This window comes from Diabrotica virgifera, chromosome 10 (genome assembly GCF_917563875.1).
Source record: "Diabrotica virgifera virgifera chromosome 10, PGI_DIABVI_V3a".
NCBI lineage: Eukaryota > Metazoa > Arthropoda > Insecta > Coleoptera > Chrysomelidae > Diabrotica > Diabrotica virgifera.
Window position 1 is genome coordinate 51614869 of NC_065452.1, and position 20177 is coordinate 51635045.

The 20177-nt window shown below is 35.4% G+C and overlaps 1 protein-coding gene across 1 annotated transcript in view; it reads right to left on the reverse strand.

Moving 5' to 3' along the window:
* LOC114333191 (myosuppressin) overlaps window positions 1-19697 on the reverse strand; it is a 56255-nt gene extending 36558 nt beyond the window's left edge. Inside the window, exon 1 of the mRNA XM_050663548.1 lies at window positions 19662-19697. The gene's annotated coding sequence lies outside the window, so the exon portion shown is untranslated. The remainder of the gene's footprint in view (window positions 1-19661) is intronic.
* Window positions 19698-20177: the final 480 nt, after the last annotated feature.

The following is a 20177-nucleotide window of genomic DNA, read 5'->3' on the forward strand; positions in this document are numbered from 1 at the left end:
ATTTTTTTCTTTTTCGACAATCAGCATTGTTTCCTTGTAAAGAAAATGCCATTAACCAAGGAACAGCAACTTGAAATAAGAAGTGCGGCCGACGTATCTATTAAACAACTTTGTCAAGATCAAACTTTTATTAAATCCATCGTCGATAGTGTTTCTGCTGGTATAGTGCAAATTTTAAATAGCAAACTTGATGTCTATGAGAAAAAGATCGACGACCTAAAAACTGAAATAACAAAAATAAAAACTGACCATGAAGTCGAAATACAGACAATTAAGGCAAGCCTAATTGACTAGACAAAAAAGGGGATTCCTTCGATATGATAAAAATAACGACAGAGTTGAACCAAATCAAAAGAAAAGAAAGTAATATTTTAATAAAAATGTATACCATTTTTATTCAGTTGCAATGCGAAGGCAAAACAATCCTACTTTTCAATTAGAATACGGAGTGCAGTCCAGTCCCTTGAATCGCGATTTTCGGCTCTTATTGGAGCCTTCATCGGAAGGAACGTAGGCACTGTTCTCCATATTTTAACTGATTCGTATCGAGAGGTTCTCCCACCCATTGCAACTGAAGTGATGATAGTAGGTGGCTAGCGCCATCTGGCATTGAAAGACGAAGTAGTTTTCAATCCTAATAGTAAATTATTAATATTGAAAATATTAAAAATATTACTAAAAGATTTTTAAATTGAAAACTTATTGGTACACTTTCCTGGTGACACCTCCAAGACTTCTACAATTTGCAAGTCAAATAGATGCTGCAGTGAAGACGAGAGGGAAGGAATTCTACAATATGCAATTCACATCCCCCGTCTGCAGCTGGTAAAGTTCCAACGGAAAAATGCACCCAGTTACTCTACGGAGTAATACGACTATAAAATAAAAATGTATACCATTTTTATTCAGTTGCAATGCGAAGGCAAAACAATCCTACTTTTCAATTAGAATACGGAGTGCAGTCCAGTCCCTTGAATCGCGATTTCCGGCTCTTATTGGAGCCTTCATCGGAAGGAACGTAGGCACTGTTCTCCATATTTTAACTGATTCGTATCGAGAGGTTCTCCCACCCATTGCAACTGAAGTGATGATAGTAGGTGGCTAGCGCCATCTCGCATTGAAAGACGAAGTAGTTTTCAATCCTAATAGTAAATTATTAATATTGAAAATATTAAAAATATTACTAAAAGATTTTTAAATTGAAAACTTATTGGTACACTTTCCTGGTGACATCTCCAAGACTTCTACAATTTGCAAGTCAAATGGATGCTGCAGTGAAGACGAGAGGGAAGGAATTCTACACTATGCAATTCACATCCCCCGTCTGCAGCTGGTAAAGTTCCAACGGAAAAATGCACCTAGTTACTCTACGGAGTAATACGACTATAAAATAAAAATGTATACCATTTTTATTCAATTGCAATGCGAAGGCAAAACAATCCTACTTTTCAATTAGAATACGGAGTGCAGTCCAGTCCCTTGAATCGCGATTTTCGGCTCTTATTGGAGCCTTCATCGGAAGGAACGTAGGCACTGTTCTCTATATTTTAACTGATTCGTATCGAGAGGTTCTCCCACCCATTGCAACTGAAGTGATGATAGTAGGTGGCTAGCGCCATCTGGCATTGAAAGACGAAGTAGTTTTCAATCCTAATGGTAAATTATTAATATTGAAAATATTAAAAATATTACTAAAAGTTTTTTAAATTGAAAACTTATTGGTACACTTTCCTGGTGACACCTCCAAGACTTCTACAATTTGCAAGTCAAATGGATGCTGCAGTGAAGACGAGAGGGAAGGAATTCTACACTATGCAATTCACATCCCCCGTCTGCAGCTGGTAAAGTTCCAACGGAAAAATGCACCTAGTTACTCTACGGAGTAATACGACTATAAAATAAAAATGTATACCATTTTTATTCAGTTGCAATGCGAAGGCAAAACAATCTTACTTTTCAATTAGAATACGGAGTGCAATCCAGTCCCTTTAATCGCGATTTTCGGCTCTTATTGGAGCCTTCATCGGAAGGAACGTAGGCACTGTTCTCCATATTTTAACTGATTCGTATCGAGAGGTTCTCCCACCCATTGCAACTGAAGTGATGATAGTAGGTGGCTAGCGCCATCTGGCATTGAAAGACGAAGTAGTTTTCAATCCTAATAGTAAATTATTAATATTGAAAATATTAAAAATATTACTAAAAGATTTTTAAATTGAAAACTTATTGGTACACTTTCCTGGTGACACCTCCAAGACTTCTACAATTTGCAAGTCAAATGGATGCTGCAGTGAAGACAAGAGGGAAGGAATTCTACACTATGCAATTCACATCCCCCGCCTGCAGCTAGTAAAGTTCCAAGGGAAAAATGCACCTAGTTACTCTACGGAGTAATACGACTATAAAATAAAAATGTATACCATTTTTATTCAGTTGCAATGCGAAGGCAAAACAATCCTACTTTTCAATTAGAATACGGAGTGCAGTCCAGTCCCTTGAATCGCGATTTTCGGCTCTTATTGGAGCCTTCATCGGAAGGAACGTAGGCACTGTTCTCCATATTTTAACTGATTCGTATCGAGAGGTTCTCCCACCCATTGCAACTTGTAACGGGTAGTTGTTTTAAGGACGACTGACTCAGTAAAACACAATTTAAAAATAAAGCAAATATATTAAAGGTAATTATATACAGTTTAAAACAAATAAAATAAAATATAATTCCATCTTCTGCAAAGGAAAAACAATATTAAACTTTATTATAGTTATCCGATCATAATAGCAACATCGAAATAATACGATAAACAATATATACAATAATAATCTCGCTACGTTAAAACAACGTAGCCTGGAGACGGCATTTCACTTCAATGCAGTCACTCGTTCCTCGCTACTACCGCCTACTGCGATAACGATTGTGGCAAGACTCCACGTCACTACGGTGGCGTCTACCTAGGCATAGTTCCGCCTCACAAACGGCGCATCTTTGCCAGGCCAGCTGAAGCTCGTTCAATACGCGAGGCATCAGCTGTTGAGCCATAGTAAGTTCAATACACGAACCATGACTGATTTTCTCATTCTCCTAGCTCGCCTTAAATATGCTCTCGATGCCCTCTCCTTCGGTTTCCCCCAGCGGTGCCGTGAAGAAGGAATGCGCAAACACGGACACTCCATCAGTCCCCTCCGGTAACAGCAGCTCATCGCCCGCCGAGGCATCACATCGTTACACCCCCTTCTCTTTGGAAAACAAAAAAAATGTAGCATACATTTTTTTTTGTGCCGTGTGTGCAACACGGCTTGGGCTCATCATCGGTGTGGTCTTGGTCGGTTCTTCCTTACTTCGTAAACTGGTCCTGGATGGCTGTCAAGAAGATGCTTCCCTCTGTAGATCTTGGTCGTGGTCCCCTCATATCCATTGGGACAGTGTACCAAGGCTTTTCTACAGCAAATGGTCACATTCTTCCTGCTGGCTGCATCTGCGACGGTTTACCCTTAAGGCATGTACTTTCTGTCGATTTTCTTTCACAAACTGGTCTGGGATGATTGTCAAGAGGATGTTTCCTTCTGTAGATCTTGCTCGTGGTCCCCTCAAATCCATTGGGACAGCTTATCAAGGTTTTTCTACAGCAGATGGTCACATTTTTCTTGCTGGTTTCATCTTTGACGGTTCCATCAACAATGTCGTATTTTTCGGTGATTCGTAAATTGGTCTCGGATGACTGGCTAGAAGGTGCTTCCTTCTGTAGATCTTGGGCGTGATCCCCTCAACTCCATTGGGACAGTATGCCAAGGTTTTTCTACAGCGAACGGTCGCAACTCTTCCTGCTCGTTGCATCGGCGACGTTTATTTTCGGTTCCTTCTCGGTTTCGGTTCCTTAAGAATCTGAAAACAAAGAAGCTTAATCATCTTTGAACGGGTTCTATTTATTTATCCACGACGTGGACCTGGTACTGAGTCTGTGTCTTTGTATGGTTCTAATTATTGCTCGGGTGCCAATTTGTAACGGGTAGTTACAAACTGCGTAGCTTTTATTTTGCTCGGGCGCCATTTTGTAACGGGTAGTTGTTTTAAGGACGACTGACTCAGTAAAACACAATTTAAAAATAAAGCAAATATATTAAAGGTAATTATATACAGTTTAAAACAAATAAAATAAAATATAATTCCATCTTCTGCAAAGGAAAAACAATATTAAACTTTATTATAGTTATCCGATCATAATAGCAACATCGAAATAATACGATAAACAATATATACAATAATAATCTCGCTACGTTAAAACAACGTAGCCTGGAGACGGCATTTCACTTCAATGCAGTCACTCGTTCCTCGCTACTACCGCCTACTGCGATAACGATTGTGGCAAGACTCCACGTCACTACGGTGGCGTCTACCTAGGCATAGTTCCGCCTCACAAACGGCGCATCTTTGCCAGGCCAGCTGAAGCTCGTTCAATACGCGAGGCATCAGCTGTTGAGCCATAGTAAGTTCAATACACGAACCATGACTGATTTTCTCATTCTCCTAGCTCGCCTTAAATATGCTCTCGATGCCCTCTCCTTCGGTTTCCCCCAGCGGTGCCGTGAAGAAGGAATGCGCAAACACGGACACTCCATCAGTCCCCTCCGGTAACAGCAGCTCATCGCCCGCCGAGGCATCACATCGTTACAAACTGAAGTGATGATGGTAGGTGGCTAGCGCCATCTGGCATTGAAAGACGAAGTAGTTTTCAATCCTAATGGTAAATTATTAATATTGAAAATATTAAAAATATTACTAAAAGATTTTTAAATTGAAAACTTATTGGTACATTTTCCTGGTGACACCTCCAAGACTTCTACAATTTGCAAGTCAAATGGATGCTGCAGTGAAGACGAGAGGGAAGGAATTCTACACTATGCAATTCACATCCCCCGTCTGCAGCTGGTAAAGTTCCAACGGAAAAATGCACCTAGTTACTCTACGGAGTAATACGACTATAAAATAAAAATGTATACCATTTTTATTCAGTTGCAATGCGAAGGCAAAACAATCCTACTTTTCAATTAGAATACGGAGTGCAGTCCAGTCCCTTGAATCGCGATTTTCGGCTCTTATTGGAGCCTTCATCGGAAGGAACGTAGGCACTGTTCTCCATATTTTAACTGATTCGTATCGAGAGGTTCTCCCACCCATTGCAACTGAAGTGATGATAGTAGGTGGCTAGCGCCATCTGGCATTGAAAGACGAAGTAGTTTTCAATCCTAATGGTAAATTATTAATATTGAAAATATTAAAAATATTACTAAAAGATTTTTAAATTGAAAACTTATTGGTACACTTTCCTGATGACACCTCCAAGACTTCTACAATTTGCAAGTCAAATGGATGCTGCAGTGAAGACGAGAGGGAAGGAATTCTACACTATGCAATTCACATCCCCCGTCTGCAGCTGGTAAAGTTCCAACGGAAAAATGCACCTAGTTACTCTACGGAGTAATACGACTATAAAATAAAAATGTATACCATTTTTATTCAGTTGCAATGCGAAGGCAAAACAATCCTACTTTTCAATTAGAATACGGAGTGCAGTCCAGTCCCTTGAATCGCGATTTTCGGCTCTTATTGGAGCCTTCATCGGAAGGAACGTAGGCACTGTTCTCCATATTTTAACTGATTCGTATCGAGAGGTTCTCCCACCCATTGCAACTGAAGTGATGATAGTAGGTGGCTAGCCCCATCTGGCATTGAAAGACGAAATAGTTTTCAATCTTAATAGTAAATTATTAATATTGAAAATATTAAAAATATTACTAAAAGATTTTTAAATTGAAAACTTATTGGTACATCCCCCGTCTGCAGCTGGTAAAGTTCCAACGGAAAAATGCACCTAGTTACTCTAAGGAATAATACGACTATAAAATAAAAATGTATACCATTTTTTATTCAGTTGCAATGCGAAGAATTGCATCTGAATTGCATCTTCGCCTTGCAACTGAATAAGAATGGTATACATTTTTATTTTATAGTCGTATTACTCCGTAGAGTAACTAGGTGCATTTTTCCGTTGGAACTTTACCAGCTGCAGACGGGGGATGTGAATTGCATAGTGTAGAATTCCTTCCCTCTCGTCTTCACTGCAGCATCCATTTGACTTGCAAATTGTAGAAGTCTTGGAGGTGTCACCAGGAAAGTGTACCAATAAGTTTTCAATTTAAAAATCTTTTAGTAATATTTTTAATATTTTCAATATTAATAATTTACTATTAGGATTGAAAACTACTTCGTAATATTTTAATATTTGGTGTTCCTGAAACTGAAATTCATTTGCAAGCTTATATTGAAAATATGTTCACAGCTGTATCAATGAATCGAAATCTGCAATTAAATGGTTTATATGTTTCCCGTTTAGTTCTACAACCGTCAGAAAACTCAAATAAATGTCGTCCAATTAAAGTTACGTTACCGGATAGTAATCAAGAGACTAATTTTTTAAAGCTAAATCCCAAACTCAAATCAATAGACTGTTACAAGAAGAATATATATATATATATATATATATATATATATATATATATATATATATATATATATATATATGAGGTCAGATCAAACTGTTATGCAACGTGAGTATACTTCAAAAATCAAAGAGGAACTTAGCGATCGTTTGGCAGCAGATGAAACAAATTTGATTATAAAATACAAACATAGTCTACCATTTATTGTCTCAAAAAACCTGTAGTATCATCCACTGGATCACCGAAAAATAATGACAAACTTTCTGTATATTATCAAAACTGTCGCGGTCAAAATTCGAAAACAACTATATTTTTTCAAAATGTCCTAATATCACAATATCGCATTATTGCAATCACAGAATCTTGGCTTCGGGATGGAGTACGCAGTAGTGAACTATTTCCTGAAGACACCTACACAGTTTATCGTAAAGATCGAAGTTTTGGCAAGTTTGGAGGAGGAGTGATTTTTGCTGTAAATAATAACGTGTGTCATTCAGACCAACATAGTGTAGTGTTTTTCCTATAGAAAAAATTGATGTTTTATGTGTTAAAGTTTTCAAAACCAATTGCAAACCAATCTTCTTTATAACAGTGTATATTCCACCTAACGTGACATTTAGTGAGTATTCTGATTTTTTTGACTATATTGAAACTTTCCATGAAACTCATGAGGTCGTTTTGATTGGGAGATTTTAATTTAACAGATCTTGCGGCATATTATGTTAATAATAGTCAATTAACTACCTTAATTAATAGATTTGTTCAACTATTAAATTATACAGATTCTGTACAATGTAACAAAATAAAAAATATACATGGAAAGACATTAGATTTGATTGTAACACAACACCGTCAATTTTTAGTTGCGAAGTTACACCTGAAGTCAATGCCTTAGTTCCTATTGATAATCATCATCTTGCTTTAACTTGTTATTTTCCGTATGAAGTCAAAGAAGATGAATCTTTTGTTCCGAATCAGAAACGTCTTAATTTTAGAAAATATAACGTAAATAAATTTAACAAACTTTTAACCGAAATGGACTGGAATCATTTAAAACATTTTTCAGATGTAGATTCTGCTGTAGATTCGTTTAGTTTGTCTCTCCAAGAAATTATAGATAAATGTGTTCCACTTTGTTCAACTAGATCTCAAAAATATCCAGCATGGTTTACATCTGAAATAATCGCCAAAGTTAAACGTAAACATCATTATCTGAGAATGTATAGACGAAGTAAATATTGTTTTTACCTCCAACGAGCTAAATATCTCAGAAGAACTATTAAATTAGAAATAGGTACAACTAGAATATAAAAAATTTGTTGAAAGATCCCAAAATTCTTTTAAGTCAGATGCGAGACAATTTTGGAGCTTTGTTAATGCCAAAAATAATAAATACCGGATACCTGGTCTGATGAAATACGGTAGTGATAAGTTTACCACGAGTCAAGATATAGTGAACGCATTTGCAAACTTCTTTAAGAGTGTTTATATTTCTGATAGTAATAGCTCTCCTTCTGTTACATCTGATTTTAATTATAATACAAGTTCTTACTTTAATATCGGTAAAATTACCAGTAACGATATTATAGAAGGTGCAAAGAAATTAAAAAATAAATTTTCCTGCGGTCCTGATAATTTTCCTGTTTCGATACTTAAATGTCACGTCCAGTCATTCATAGAACCACTTGTTGTCATTTTTAACCTCATTCTTAAGACAACAACATTTCCAACTGCGTGGAAAAATACAAGAGTTTGTCCTATTTTTAAATCAGGTTTAAACTCTGATATATCTAACTATCGACATATCGCTCTTATATCAGCAGTCTCTAAATTGTTCGAAATTATCTTGACAGATTACTTGTATGCTCATGCGCATTGTTTGATTACCAGCAGTCAACATGGTTTTGTGAAAGCTCGGAGTACGGCAACAAATCTTTGTATATTTACAGAATATGTTTCGTCAGCTTTAGATTCAAGACAACAGGTGGACGTCATATACACTGATTTCAGTAAAGCATTTGACCGAGTCTCACACAATAAATTGCTAAGAAAATTAGATCGGTTTGGAATTTCCAATAACTTTCAAATATTACTGAAATCATATTTAACTGATAGGAGTTTGTTCGTAGAATATCAAGGCTTTCGATCTTTTCGTTTTGTTGCCACGTCTGGAGTACCTCAGGGATCAAATCTGGATCCCTTATTATTTCTCCTTTTTGTTAATGATATCTGCTCCATCGTAGACTCTGAAATACTGTTGTATGCGGACGATATGAAAATATTTCGCAAAATTAACCATATTTCCGACTGCGTTAAACTTTAACAGGATATCTCTGCCATTAATGAATGGTGTTTCAATAATTAACTATCCTTAACTATAAAGAAATGTAAAGTAATGTCCTATACCCGAAAGATCAATAACATACATTTCGATTATAAGGTCAACAACATTTTACTGTCTTCTACCTCAGAGTTTAAAGATCTTGGTGTTATATTTGACAGTAAATTAACATTCTCAACTCATATTAATACCGTGGTCTCTAAAGCAACCAAATCTTTAGGATATATTATTAGAAGCTGCAGAGATGTAACGTCTGTTGAAGCTTTGCGAAGTTTATATTTTGGACTTGTTAGTAGTAAACTTAATTACTGCAGCGTGGTATGGAATCCTAATCATGCAGAACTTATCTCTAATCTTGAATCTGTTCAAAAAAGATTCTTAAGATATTGTTACCTCAAAAAATGTAACAGATATCCGGTTAGAGGCTACAACTATAATTTACTCCTTTCTGAGTTTGGATTCCATTCACTGCGTAAGCAGCGTGAAATAAACGACCTAATATTCATCTTCAAAATTGTTAATTGCCTAATTAATAGCGATGTTTTGCTTAGTCTTATAGACTTTAATGTACCACGAGCTGTGTCACGTTCAGGTGTAACTTTTCATAAAGTATGTGCAGAAGTGTAAATAAAGATCTGTGGACATTTTTTTTCTTAGTTTTAACATCTTTAAACGCGAAATACGCAATAGCTTATCGAATTGATGTCATGTTATTTTTCTTTATTAAGGTCTTTGTTTTTTTTATTATTGTGTATGTGTATTAGCAACAGAAACATTTTTGGTTATTCTTTATTTTATTTTATATTTTGTCGTCAACTGTTCAGTCAATGTAGTTTTTTTATGTACACCTTTATGGGTTTATACCTGGTGGATGTATATTTCAATAAATGAATAAATAAATAAATAAATAAATGGATATACTAAATTGAAATAAAAATCACACAATTAGAATATACGTATATTTTAAGCCATTTAACTACAATAAAACTGTTTGTACAATGAAACAGATATACAATTAGTTTTGAGAAAAGAACTAACAAAATAGAAAAAAAACTTTACTTGACGTAACGAAAGCTTCGCTTGCATGATTTCCTAGAATGAACTTTTAAACAGTCTCTCTTCAAACTCCAGCAAAAATCTGCCATCATATTGGTGTCCCATCTTCCTTGGTCGCGGTCCTCCATGGTTTTTATATCTTGGTGAAATCTCTCACCTTGCTCCTCACTTGTGTCACCTAAGTTTTCAGGGAAACGGTCCAGGTAGCTGTGAAGATAGTGGACTTTGATGCTCATATTACATCCAAGTTATTGGAAGTTATTCAGCAAACGGTTTACCAGCTCAGCATAGCTTTCATTTTTGCGATTTGCCAGAAAATTTTTCAGAATACATATTCACAAATGAAAGCCCAGCTTTATCCTCTACCTCATTCATTGGCCCCACAAAACCGGATCCTTTGTAAGAAGTCTGATCTGTGATCCATCAAAGATTCCAGCTTTAAGTTTTCCGTACTTATCTAGGGCAGCTTCCTCCTATGTAATCGAAGCATGGCCCTTGCTTCATTAGGCCTAGCTTAATATGGAGGGGAAAATACTTTCCAAGCTGTTTTATTTCCTTATAAAATAGTAATGTAACGACATTAAAGTATTATGTCTTGCATAAATAAGGTATAATACAGTGAGAACAACAAATATACTGAGGAAGAAGTTTAATTAACAATGTATATTTCTTTGAATAGCATATTCTTCATTATCTCAAATATTAAAACTACTAATTTCGGAACCTCATCATCATCATCATGGTGCTACAGCCCTTAGAGGGCCTCGACCTTCTCAAGCGTTCTACGCCATTCTGTTCTGTCCCTTGCCTGCACTTTCCAGTTGCCGACTCCGATCTTCTCGGCATCTTGTGTTACCCCGTCCATCCACCTCAACTTTGGTCTACCCCGTCTTCTCATTCCCATGGGTTGAGCTGTTACAATCCTTTTTATCATGTTCGATTCAGGGGCTCGGGCTACATGTCCTGCCCACTGCAGGCGATTTCGCTTAATTATAGTGATAATATCTTTCCCACCAAACGTTTGCTTGTAGATGTTCTGCAGTTCAAAGTTATATCTACGCCTCCATATTCCGTTCTCACAAACCGCTCCGAATATCTTGCGTAGTACCTTTCTTTCAAAAATTGATAGAGCGGATTCATCTGTTTTAGATAGCGTCCATGCCTCTGAACCATATGTGAGAACGGGGACTATCAATGTTCTATACAGCCTTATACGAGTTTTTTGAGACAGACGTTTGTTAGATAAGTACTTTGATAGACCATGATAACACATGTTTGCAATTATTATTCGCCTTTTTATTTCCTCAGATGTGTCATTATTGGGGTTAACCGATGTCCCTAGATATATGAACTCTTTGACCGCTTCGAAGTTTTGGTCATTGATGATTAGATCTGCATCAACATTTCCAGCTCTTGTGTTTGTGTTGGTCGCCATGAATTTTGTTTTATTTTGATTTATATGTAACCCCATTAGTTCTGCTGCTGCTACTAGAAATTTCGGAACCTGCCATATCCATAAAACTAGAGCTGATACAAAAAAAAAGAATGTGTGTGTACTTTGTACGCACGTAAGAAGTTATACTTATATTATATGATTTCAACGAAATTAATATACTTTAAACAGTTTATTTATATTTTATTTAAATATTAAACTAATTTTAATACTTACTACTTCTCAAAAATATTTATTAAAACAGTGCCAAAAATTAAAATAATAAAAGAAAAAAACACACACAAACAAACACATTGAAAAATACCACAAATGATTTCTGACCAATGTAGGAAAAATTTTTAACTAAATACGTATTTTCTGAAAAAAAAATTATATAATAAACTTACAATCATAAAATGTATAAAAAAAATAAAAAAATAAAAAATACCATTGGGGTTCGAACCCGCTTATCAGCGCAGTTAGTATTGAAATTCATTCACCTTAAACTTTTACCCACGGGGACCATGTGTCATAATGTGCGAATATTCACTAACTAAACGGATTAAACTTTTGACGGTTCTGAATTTAACCAAATTATTTTGATTTTGAATTGAAATTATTTAGAATTGAAAGAAATATTAGAATACAACAAAACATAGAGTAAGAAAACAATATATTAGGTGAATATTGATAGAAATTTTGATGGTAATCAAATTATGTAAATCAAAGCATTACATACTATTTTAGTAGGTTCTTTTTAAATTTTCTAAATAGGTAGGTCCTACCTATGAAATTTTTTATTAGGATACTGAAACATTTACAATTATTACGTACCTGTCGCTTTTAAAAACTATTTAAAATGTCACTACAATATTATAAACTTGCATTTTTCTCTGCCATCACAACAATAAAAACTAATATACACAACATTAATTTGTTTATCCAAAATCTCGATATTGAACAATTATTGACAGATGATTTTAACACCCAATCAGATCCCGTATAACGTTTATACCATACTGTCTGTGTGCGCATGCGCGCAGAATTATGAAATTTTACTCTCAATCGCGCCTAAAGAAGTATAACTTCAAAAAACGGAATCCATATTTCGATTTACCGCCCCTAATATAGTAAAAATCAGTTTAAATATTGACGGCATCAAAACAATTTTTTTTTCTGTAGACCTGTGGACGTGCACTGATAATATATTCGTTCTGCAGCAGGTAATAGAAAAACGGAAGGCAAGGAATCTATCTACCCACCTATTGTTTGTATATTTAGAGAAGGCATACGATACGGTAATGCGTTATCTTCACTATTTTTTAACCTTGTATTAGAGAAAGTCATGAAGTCGGCCGAAATAAGGACAGAACTGCTATCGGTTCAAGGTCCCAAGTTATTACTAGCTTACGCAGATGACATTGATCTCGTTGGAGACTCCATCCTATCCCAAAAGCCATTTTCAACAATGTGAAAGGACCAACAAGCGAAGTAGGGCTGAGGATTAATGAAGAGAAGACGAAATATAATATGTGTATAAATAGAACGACACGAAGAGACAGGATAGGACAAAATGTGACGGTCAACACCTTCAATTTCGAAAGAGTACAACGTTTTAAGTATCTGGGGGCCGTAATCTCACGTGACAACGATGTTACTGAAGAAATAAAAGACAGAATCGAATCAGCAAATCGCTATCTATTCGCACTGGATAAGCTTATAAAATCAAAAAATCTTACAAGAAGTTCCAAGATCAAAATTTATAAATCCATCGTCAGACCAGTACTAACATATGGATGCGAAACGTGGACCATGACCAAATCAAACAAAGAAAAGCTCAGACGTTTTGAACGAAAAACACTTAGAAAAATTTTCGGACCTCACCACGACATTAACACAAACCAGTATAGGATCAGAACCAACATCGAATTAAAGCACTTTACAATGACACCGATATTGTCCAAGAAATTAAATCACAGCGACTAAGATGGGCAGGCCACGTGCACAGACTTCATAATGAAAGACTTGTAAAACTGGTATGGGAGGAGATTCCTACAGGCAAAAGACCACTTGGACGTCCCAGAATGCGATGGAGAGATAACATTCAAGAAGATCTCCGGAAAATGAACATTCCATTTGACCCTAGGTTGATGGAAGACCGAAGAAATTGGAAGAAAGTTGTACAGTCAGCCAGGACCCACCCAGGGTTGTAGCGCTACGTGATGATGATGATGATGATGATGATGATGATGATGATGATACGATACGGTACCTTTGAAAAAACTGTTTCAAACATTGACGAAAGTAGATCTCAGTAGAGAGTATCGCAAATATATACAAAAATGTAAGAAATGTCGTTAAATAATCATTTTCAATAACAAAGGGGCTTCAACAAGAATGTTGGCTGTCTCCGAGCTTATTTAAAATATATATTCAATCATCGCTAGAGCTGTAGAGGAAACAAGTATCCAGAATGGGAATAGACAGGCGGTGGTAAATGTCTAACAACTTTGTTTTTCGCAAATGATCAGGTAGTCGTAGCGAATGATGAGGAAGACATGGATTACATGTTTAGAAAACTAAAGAAAGGATATGAAAAATAGGACTTCAATATGAATATGTCAAAGACAGAGTATTTTAAAATAGGGGATGATGAAGAGTATCCAGAGTTAGAAATTAGAACCACAAAAACATGTAAATAATATAAATATCGCGGATCTACAATATCTAAAGAAGGCACTACCAAAACAGACATCGAAAACAGAACGTAACATGGCAAAAAAGCGATAAACATTATAAGCTCTCTACTATGGTCTAAAGATATAAGACAAAAAACTAAATTGACAATCTATCGTACCTTGGTAGAGCCTATTATGACATATGGGTCAGAAGTTTGGCAGATCACGAAAAAAGATAGAAAAAGAATAGATGTAGTAGAAATGGATTATCTAAGGAGAGCGTGTGGTATATTCAAAAAATATCACATCGGGAATAAAGGTATTAGAAGGAGGACAAATACTGTATATTCCAGTGTAGATAGAATTGAAACGAGACAACTAGTGTGGTATGGTTACGTGAAACGAATGAATAATGATAGATGGCCAAAGAAAGCTTTAAATTACATAACACAACAAAAAAGAAGAAGGGGAAGGCCTTCAGTTAGCTGGGAAGAAAACGTACGGCACATCATGAGATATAGAGCCATCAAAGAAGACGAATTATTGATGGATAGAAAACGCTGGCGGTCGAAATGCGAGAAGCGGCAGAGGCTGTAGGAACCTCGCTTATAGCGTTGACTGAAATATTATGGTCTAAGAACTAGCAACGTTTTCGAGAAAGTATTTTAAGACGGCTGATTCTTTCCCTATGCTTCCTCGAACACAGTACCGGCCATCTGGCTGCGGATACAGGTTGCGTTCATTACTGCGCAGCGCACCTGTACAGGTAAATACAAAATCAGGGTGATTCATTAGTGTGAAAAAGCTTAGTAGATCCGCTATAGTAATAGATAGGAATAAAAGTTAATAACAAAAATTGTAGCTAACATTGCGCTTCACATTACAAAATTAGTTAGAATGTTACAGGGTGTTCGATAACACAGTGGCAGACCAAACTTTTGTTTTTTTTTAATGGAACACCCCATATTTTATTTTATATTCGAAATCTTCTTAACTTCCCCATCACAAAAATATAAAGTTTTGTTATGTTATACAGGGTATTTACAAAGTTATGTTATAATCAATGTTCTATGAAAATCGTAATAAGTTCAGCTCCCTGTATAAATAAAAATAAGCACAACAGCAATGGTTTATTGGTGCCATATTTTTTTGTTGATTGTCAAAATTTATAAAAATGGTTGATATTGCTAATTTTTTTTATATCGAATACAGGGTGAGTCAAAACGCAAGTACATTATTTTCACCGTAATTTTAAATAGAACACCCTAATTAATAACATGCTCTGAAAAATGAAAATATCTCGAAAACTAACAAATTTAGGCATAGGGAGTATTAAACAAAAATTAAAGTACGGTAATGATATTTTTCGATAGTGATATAAAATACAGGGTGTTCCATTTAAAATTTCTGAGCAAAGAATGTACTGGCGTTTTGACTCACCCTGTATTCGATATAAAGAAAATTAGCAATATCAACAGTTCTTAAAAATTTTCAAAATTAACAAAAAAATATGGCACCAATAAACAATTGCTGTTGAGCTTGTTTTTATTTATACAGGGAGCTGAACTTGTTACTATTTTCATAAAAAAATTGGTTATAACTTTGTAAAAGCCCTATATAACATAATAAACCTTTATATTTTTGTGATGGGGAAGTTAAGAGGATTTCGAATATAAAATAAAATATAGGGTGTTCCGTTTAAAAAAACATAAGTTTGGTCTGCCACTATGTTATCGAACACCCTGTAACAATCTAACTAATTTCGTAATTAGAAGCTGAAAGTTGGCTACAATTTTTATTATTAACTTTTCTTGCTATCTATTACTATAGCGGATCTACTGAGCTTTATCACACTCATCAATCACCCTGTATATTGAATTTAAATTATATTAGGACGAAAAATTTTTTGTCATTAATTTCTAAACCACAGAAATGTCTGGCAATGATAGTTCATATTTCTAATAATGTTTAAAAAGTAATGACAAAAACATTTTTCGTCTTACAATAATTTTAAATTCGATATGTTTACCTGTACAAGTATGCTGCGCAGTAATGAACGCAACCTGTATCAGTAGCCAGATGGCCGGTACGGTCTTCGAGGAAGCATAGGGAATAATATATTAAAGAACCAATTGTCTTAAAATAATTTTTTTCCGACGTTTGGTTTGGTTTCCGACGTTTCGGACTCTTGGTCCATTATAGGGTATTGAAATACCAATATATATCTATTAGATAGATAAAACAGATGAAATGATTGAAATGTTAAATTTATTTCCTATCCTTCTAAGTTTTCCGAAAATTATACATATTATGGTATTGTCATTTTTCTCGTATTATTTCTAGTGAATGTTGTAGAATCCCTTATAGTTGTTATGTTCCATTCGGTCTATTCTTGAAAATTCCTGATTTATAAACGACAAGGATAATAATTTTTATAATAAAACATATGTTAAAATGTTTCTCCTCTAGGAATAAAAGAATACAACACTGGAACAAGTAATTTTAGCTATATCATATAGGGATTTATTGATTCCCTTTTTAATATTCATGTTGTGATTTTATTTGTAATTTAAATGTATCTTGGTTTGTGTTGGTTTTCTATACACCTGAGTCTCAAATCCTGTATCCTCCTTTGAGATTAAAACGTCCAGGAGGGGTAGTGTTTTATTATATTCCTTTTTCATGGAAAATTTTATTGCCTTTTTTATATCGTTTATATTATTTAGGAATGTGTCCAACAACTCTGACTCATGAGTTTGATCAAATTAAGAACACGTCATCTAAATATTTGTATCTCCACCATATTGTGATTTTAATTTTTTTTTACATTAACATATTATTTAGAATAGGCAGTTATTTAGAATAGGTAATCCAAATAGGGATTGCACTTTTGAAATGGTTAATTTGGGAATCATATTAACAAACACATATAAAATGATGACCAAGGGTGCTATAAGCGTAGGGAGATTAAATAAGAAGATCGAAAGAAATATCTAAAGGGCAAAATGAAGAAAATACATCAATAATTGATGTATTTTCTTCATTCAACTAGGCAACTGAAAAACATATTGAAGACCAAATGAGTCTGAAATCTGAAAAGACACAAGGGCTTTTTTGTCACTATTCCAACAACAAATTGTACACTGTATACTTCTTGTACTGATATGTAAGTACCAATAATTGTAATTATTAATACTTTATGTATCATATACTGACTACAACAGTTAACATCAGATCAGTACTGGTCTATTCGAACACCTTTGTGACACCTTCAGTGTTTTTATTACCTATTGTTAAACCTAACACCTAAAACTTAACCTAGGGCAAACTGTTTTCTGACACAGCTTCATTTATTTTTAGCTTTGTTTCTGAGGGCCTGATGATGGCATACAAAATGTAAATGCCGAAACCGGTCGCCCACATACTGTAGTTAATAAAACCTTGAAAAAGATTATGAGCATTAGACTCCTTATTTCGTAGCATTACTAAAAGATTTTTAAATTGAAAAACTTATTGGTACATTGTCCTGGTGACACCTCCAAGGCTTCTACAATTTGCAAGCCAAATGGATGCTGCAGTGAAGACAAAGGGAAGGAATTCTACACTATGCAATTCACATCCCCGTCTGCAGCTTGGTAAAGTTCCAACGGAAAATGCACCTAGTTACTCTACGGAGTAATACGAATATAAAATAAAAATGTATACCATTTTCATTCAGTTGCAATTCGAAGGCAAAACAATCTTACTTTTCAATTAGAATACGGAGTGCAATCCAGCTCTCTGAATCGCGATTTTCGATTCTTATTGGAATCTCATCGGAGAGAGCGCAGGCTTGTTCTCCATGGCTTGAGAACAAGCCTGCGCTCTTTCCGATGAGATTCCAATAAGAATCGAAAATCGCGATTCAGAGAGCTGGATTGCACTCTGTATTCTAACTGAAAAGTAAGATTTTTTTGCCTTCGCATTACAACTGAATGAAAATGGTATACATTTTTATTTTACTACAAATACAATGGTACCTTTGGATGGTGAAATGATTGTGAAAAGTAATAGTTTTAAGTACCTAGGATCGGTATTACAGAGTAATGGAGAAATAGATGGAGATGCATGCAGTAGAATTAGGACTGGATGGATGAAGTGGAAAGAAGCGAGTGGTGTGTTGTGTGACAGAAAATTTCCAATGAAGCTGAAGAGAAAATTATATAAAACAGCCATAAGATCGGCTATGATGTACGGAACTGAATGTTGGGCAGTGAAAAAGAAAGAGGAACAACGAATGCATGTGGCGGAAATGAGAATGCTTAGATGGATGAATGGAGTGACAAAGAAGGATAAAATTAGAAATGAGTATATTAGGGGAAGTCTAGGTGCGGCACCAATTGATGCCAAAATGAGAGAGCATAGGTTAAGATGGTTTGGTCATGTTCAACGTCGAGACGTTAATCACCCAATACGAAGAATGGCTGAAGTGCAGATCCCTGGAAGGAGTAGGAGAGGAAGACCAAAGAACACCTCTGGGGAGAGGATAAGGGAGGACATGTTGGTAAAGGGGATTAACATTGATATGACATAAGATAGAATTGTATGGAGAAATGCAATTAGGGAAGCCGATCCCGCATAGGGATAAGGCAAAGAGAATGATGATGATGTCTAGCAAATAGAGAGTACTATGGATTAAAGAAAGAAACTGATAACATCAAGAATAGTAACAAAAATAACGAAAATATTGATATACAGAACTCTAATTAAGTCCGTCCTCACTTACGCGTCAGGAATATGGACGATAACAAAAAGTGCTGAAGAACAGTTTGGCTGTTTCAAACGTAAAATCCTCAGACATATTTATAAAGGCGTGCAGGAAAACGGATTATAGCGTAGAATTTTGAGCTTTACTGCCTAGTATTGGTAGGTCTATCAAAATAAACAGGCTGCTGTGGCTAGACCACTTAGAGGTAATGAATGATATAGAGCCGTCGAAACACATTTGTAACCAAAGACCCGATGAAGTGGGAAGAAGAGGCAGGCCCAGAGCACGATTCAAGGAACAGGTGGAAGACTTACGAGTATTAAGAGGACGAAATTGGAATAGGAATAGAAAGGAATGGAGGCTGATTCTAAAACAGGCCAAAACCCACCATGGGTTGTAGAGCCAATGATGATGAAAAACTAAAATTGGACAAATATGAGCGGAAGATCCTTAGAGGTCACTGGAAAAGCGCAGCCAAGGACAGACAAATATGGAAAGATTTGGGGAAGGCCTATGTTCAAAGTTGGATAGAAATGGGCTAAATAAGAAGAAGAAGAAGAAGAAGAAGAAGAAGAAGAAGTATTGTTCCAGAGACATTAACATAAGGACTTTGAAACTATTTGAGCAGTTTTGTAATTCTTAAAAACCTAAACTCCAGACTAATGTGGGAATACCTAGAAGGGCTCAACAAATTGGCAGAATATAACAGTGTCACAGAACCTTGGTATTGGTTCCAGGTCTCTAGGGAATACACGGCAATTAAAAAGATGAATAACTTGCTAGAAAAGAATCATTAAAAAATACTTTGGTCCACAGACCAAAATTTTTAGATGTTATGGATATTGTTAAAAGAAAAAACTTACGTTTTTATTGTTAAAAAGTTATGTTAGTATTATTGAAGTTATCACACACCTTTTTCTACAAAAATCAGAATGCCACCTCTCACATCTCACATCCACCTCAAAACAGATCCGCCCTGGTGTATTATTAGATCATAAAAGAGACAATATTGTAAGTAAACTAATATACATGATATTTTCTGTTCAAATATATTGAGTATAAAATTTGCACAGTCTCGCAATACCATATAGAATATAGATACAACAATACAAATATTTAACTCATTCTACAATGTACATTTTAGCGTTGAGATTAAAGAAGATAATAGTGCACTATTTTTAAATTCCAAACGTCGCTATCGTCCAATAACGCTTTTCAATTTTCTTTACAAGTTGCTCAATAAAATATTAATTACTGGACTTACTGGAGAAAACTGAGTGTGGAGTCAGTGGCGGATCCAGAAATTTGGGAGGGGGGCGGAGTCATGGATCTTGAGGGTTATTTTTTTACTTTTTTCTGATGCAAGGTCACTTAGTCTGACCACTCCTAGGATAAGTGGGTTTTCCATTATTTTTGGGATGGGCCTAA